The sequence below is a fragment of the Orbicella faveolata genome, unplaced genomic scaffold, assembly GCF_042242905.1.
Source record: "Orbicella faveolata isolate gen_17 unplaced genomic scaffold, um_ofav_v1 contig_47, whole genome shotgun sequence".
Lineage (NCBI taxonomy): Eukaryota > Metazoa > Cnidaria > Anthozoa > Scleractinia > Merulinidae > Orbicella > Orbicella faveolata.
The window spans coordinates 12,493,620-12,499,063 of record NW_028301577.1 but is presented as its reverse complement, the minus strand read 5'-3'; positions in this window follow the sequence as shown (position 1 = coordinate 12,499,063).

Genomic DNA, 5,444 nt, shown 5'->3' with positions numbered 1-5,444 from the left:
GATTCAAGTTTCTGTTATTTTTAATGCGGGGGTCTACCAGAATTTAAATGAAATTTTAGGAAGTTTAAAGAGGGATTAAAAGGAAAAAAAAGTTTCTGGAACACCACCAGACAGTTGAACGCCCCCGAAAGGGCACCCCAGGTTGGTGGACAACTGTCTGGTGTACGTCTACCAATTTTTAACTTCAAATTCTAATTTTAAAACAACACCAAATCTTCAAAATTTTTTTATTTCCATAAATTTTACTAATACTTTGAGAAAAACTATTTATCTCTAAATATACCCAAAAATCACCGAAAAATTTACGAAACAGCCCAAAACATAGATATGTGGGATGAGCAGAGAGATTCTTGACTGCTTAAAACGTGAACGAAATATTTGCATTAAAACCATGATACCCAGTCAAAATACGGCCTTCATGTAGACCCCCGCCTTAAACCATGTCTATAGAGAGCTTAAGAGATGCAACTTCTGGAAGGAAAGAATCACGAGATCTCAGTTAGTTGTTACTTTTGACTCGGGCCAGATAAAGGCTCGTCAGGGACTAAGCCGAGAAAGGAATGGGGAGAGGTAGGAAAAATCTACTCTCCCCAGCCCACCCACCCCTCTTTGGCTTGAGGATAAGAATGTGGTAAGTATTCTGTGTTTCCACTGTCTTTGCATTGTGACGGTGCCTGGTGGTTGCCGCTCACAGGGTTATCATGGATATCCTACGCGCTCGGTCTAGTTTGCCCCGCTCCACCATCCTTCCGGGTATCATTCCCCAAGCTCATCGATTGTTGATGAGTTTAATCGAAGAGGGTGGATCCTGGGATCCAAGATTTCGGAGATATTCTAAAAAATATGACGATGACGTCGTTATCTACTCGTTATTGTGTCTAAAGTCAATACGTTTGGATGTTTAACACGCCGTATAAATTTGGTAACTATTCAAAAGTAGTTATACTCTATCACCCTGAAACGATTATAAAATATTTTGTAACTAATCTTAACAAACGGAAACACAGCATCGGGAGCGGGCACCTCGTTTATTGAGGCCCGCTTTCAAAAATAAAGAAAGAGAACAAAGAAAACTAAGTACGCAAACTTTTCGACACTGAGAGTAAAGATTCTAAATTATCCTCAATCAGGAGCCATAATCGGGGACGGAGACCGTAAGCGCGCGCCATTTCTAGCATTGGGGTTGTCCCCATAATATGGGACAATTTTTCTATTTTTAGAACAAATTGCGCCATCCCGTGCGGCACACGCGCGTACATGCTGCGAGGATTTTTGCGGATGTCGCCTGTGGAAATGGCGTCCGAAATTCCCGAAATGGTTGATGCTTTTGGCCCACAACTTAATGCGTTCATGTCTGTTGGAATTTTACGGGGATGTCAGCATTTTCGTCGTAAGCTGCTCCAGTTTGACTGAAGTAAGACTGTGTGGAATTTAGTTATGTGCCGCTTTATATCACGGACCAAGTTGTGTTCTGCTGCTTCTTTTACAAGAGCTCCACATTACTCCAGTCTAAGTTTCACATATGTTGAAGATTAACAACTTTTCCAAACCACAGCAAAAAAACTAGTTAGATATATTTGGATATAGCAGAGTTTCAGGACTTCAAAGTTTACCTCCTCTTGCCACACGCTTGCGAGGATTTCGCAGACTCTATCTCGACCGAAAAGTAAAAAAATAATAATAATTGCAAGTTTGAGATTCGCCTAAATTGTAAGCTAAGCTTGATGTTTTATCAAGGCCCAATAAGTGACAGTAAAGTTTATGTGTGTAGATGCTGCTTAGTTTATTTTTTGTGTAAAAATCCGATGAATTTTCTGTTGTCGATGAATAAGAGCGCCCGCCGCTGCGTGTTTTGTACAATCAGCAAAACATGACAAATTGGACTTCCCCACTTTCGTGTGAAAACGTACATCGAACTCATATCATATCTCTAGTTTTTAAATATGTTTAAGGTGGATAAATGTTTGAGAACATATTAAAAGCTTAGCTGAAAATAGGTGAATACAGCAGAAATAATCAGCAAAATTACGATGACGCTTTCTTAATCAACTCGAATAACAATTTCGATTTTGTTGGTTGAATTATCAAAACTCCTTATCTATTTTATTTTCGCAGTGTAAAATTTTACTATGTTATAGAAACACACATGATGTTAGTAGCCTTTTGGCGTTGGTGAAAATTGTTGCAGCATCTCGGCACAAAAGACATCAAAGGAAATCTTTGTCAAGATTTGTTGACAATTGAAAACACCGACTCGGATTTGAAGTGCACGCGCTGCACTATGCAAATGAGACTTTCCTTTCAAAAACTTTTGCAAACTCGCCAAACAAACAGAAACAATAAGAAACTATCAAAAACAGGGTTTGGTTATGATTAAGCATTGTTTGGGAAACTCACAAATTAACTCGATACCAGAGTAAAGAGTTTTCTTACATAACTTTTCTTTACAGAACAAACGCAAAAGCTTACGCGTACAACTAGCGCGAGCAAATATTATTCATTCACAGCGCGAAATTGCAGTTTGGCCTGAAAAACCTGAAAAACTCACCTTTTCCATTAGCTCAGAGCATAAAACTACATATAAGAGCCCTGGTTCTTATTCCCTGCCTTATTCCCTGCCATCGCTGTGAAAAATCTGCAAGAGAATCTCGCCACTCTCACCATTTGATCAGGCAACGTGACAACATCCACGCGAGAGCTCACGACATGTGCGTGGATCCGCGCGGATATTTGACGTCAGGATGGCGCAATTTGTTCTAAAAATAGAAAAATTGTCCCATATCATAGGCGCGCGCGGATCCCAAGACTTACAGTCTCCGTCCCCGATTATGGCTCCTGCCTTAATATAGCCGTCCTTGGTTCGATCAGTCTTCCATCTGCCGTGACGTTTAAACAGTCGATCGCTGCAGAAGCACCTCCTGCTCTCAGACTGTGTAAACCAAATAAGTGTTTAGGCTACCTGTTGGGAATTGTATTCAGGGAGTTGTAGGCTCAAACTCCAAATACACGAACTATTTAATCAACCAACCACGTAATCCGGAACATACAATAAACGGCGAATCACAAAGGCTAAAAATGGTGAAGAAACTAGCCTAAAAAGCTCCAAAAACAACGGTAAGACTGGCCTAAAACCGCAAGAAAAATACAAAGACGAAAAATCTGGAAAATTATGACAGCGAAGTTCAAATGAACGTGCGAGCAAATTCTGGGCCACGATTGGCTAATTAAAATCACCTTTTAGCCTAGTTTCGAATTGTTTGTACGTGAAAGCCTGGTAACTATTTTAGAGTATCAAGACGAGGCTCAGGGGAATAACTCATCAACATGGCGGACAATGAAAGTTCTGCGTTCGTAAGTATGAAAGTCCCAGAGCTACAGAACTTCCTAAAGGCGAGAGACATTCGAATAGCTGTGGATTGAAAGAAAAGGAAAAGGGCTGAACTGATGGAGCTTTGCAAAAATGCAACCGAAATGAAGGTGCCGAAAGTTGATGAGGAAATAGAGCTATACAGGACGACTTGATCAAATCGAAGATCACCCTGCCAAGAGGAAAATTACTTCCCCATCCACTTTCGCTTCAGTTTTGGACCCATATCTTCACCAATATTCCAGACTTCAGGTTTCCTGATATTTATCATTATCTGGTCGGTAAAGATGGCTATGATGACTGGCTTGTTGTTGACTTTGTTTCGAAGAACTTTGTTTTCAATTTTCAATCTGGCTACATTTTTAACAAGCTCCTCCATTTCTAGCTGATCAATGTCCGTTTGGCAGGAAACAGAAACAGACTTTTTTATCATGTTTATGTTTTTTTTCAGTTGGCGAAGAGCTGACTTTGTTGTCCTTGCACGGAAAAATATAGTCGTGATCCTTCAAAGCGACATCAGACGACACACGGGGACTTTTCGCGGGAAACTTCAGATCGCTTTCAATTCATTCCTTAAATTTCTTTTTCCTCTTCGTGAAATCATTCGTTTCTCTCGTTCACTTGGGCCACTTGGAACCTCTTGTGGGTTGAATATCGTTGGAAGCGCCCCGTTTACTACCTTTTTTTTATCCCACACAAGGTCTTGACGATGTCTTTGGTGTCGAAATGCTGAGAAGATATGTGTAGGTTCGCGGTAGACTGAAACTCCTTGTCAGCTCGCCGGCAAAAGGTGCTCCACTTCTTTCAAAGCTTTTTCTTGCTCGGAAAATCGAAAACGTTGAGGTCTGGTCGCTTTTTGGAATTGTTTTTGCACACGGAAATGGTACAATACCTCATTTTCACCTGTTTTGCTTTCAAAATAACCCGGGGGGGGGGGAATCCCATATGGAGTGGACGGGGATGCTCGTCGGAAATTTTGAATTTAAACCCTAAAAGAGACCAATCTGGGCGTGGCCGAAGCTTATGCAGACCCCTAAAAGAGACCAGTTTATAAAACAGACAAATAAAAAGTACTTTGTTTATATGAATTGAGTAAATATAAAGAATCAAAATTCTTTCTGTTTTGTTATTTCTTCACGTGCAACCCTTAACGAGACCTTGACGGCTAAAATAATTACATTTTACCCAGAACGCCCTAAGTGAGACCAAAATCCGAAATTTACACCCCTAAGCGAGCCGACGCGCATCCCCGTCCATTCCATATGGGAGTCCCCCCCGGGCAAAATAAGCGCCTTTGTGTTGTCTTTATTCCCTTGAGCCTCGCTCTGATGCTCCAAAATAGTTACCAGGCTTTCACGCACAAACAATTCGAAACTAGGCGTTTTTTTTTTACGCGCGCCGAGTTCGTAAAGTTCAAAACAATACCCTAGTTCCGCAAACGCTTGTAACACTATTTACCTAGTTCTGGTATAACTCATACCCGTGGACCGCAAACTATAAGAAGAAGTAACTTTATGAAAATGCAAGTAGCGAAAAAACGGTCGTAAAGACGAAGACAAGTCTACATTACCGGCACGGACGTATCTGTTAAGCATGTGAAAAGGGCAAGAAACAGAGTCTGATTTTGCTAGCACAACATGGGCGCCATCCCTATAAACATCTGTTTTGCTCTTAAATACATAAATCCTAACAAATGTGTCGAAAGAAATAACGTCACAACAACGAAGGCTAGCTAACTCTTTGTAACGGAGAAAAGCCGAATAGGCAGTCACGCAAATTACAGCTAAGCGAAGATCAGAAAGATTGGCATTGAGACCCGCAAACCTGTTACATATACTCAAAAACATTTCAGGAGTAACAGGTTCTTTCTTAAAAACAGGTTTTGTAAGTTCCCTTTTTGCAGCCTCGGGCACATTCTTTCCCATTTTGAATCACAAGGACTTGGAAAGCCTGGAAAGCCATACCAACTGTGCCCAGTTTATGCCATAACAGGCAGACTCAAGTGTGGAGTAGGGGAAACTCTGCTGTAACAAAAACTCTAAGTAAAGGGCAAATGACATCTCATCAGAGGGCAAGC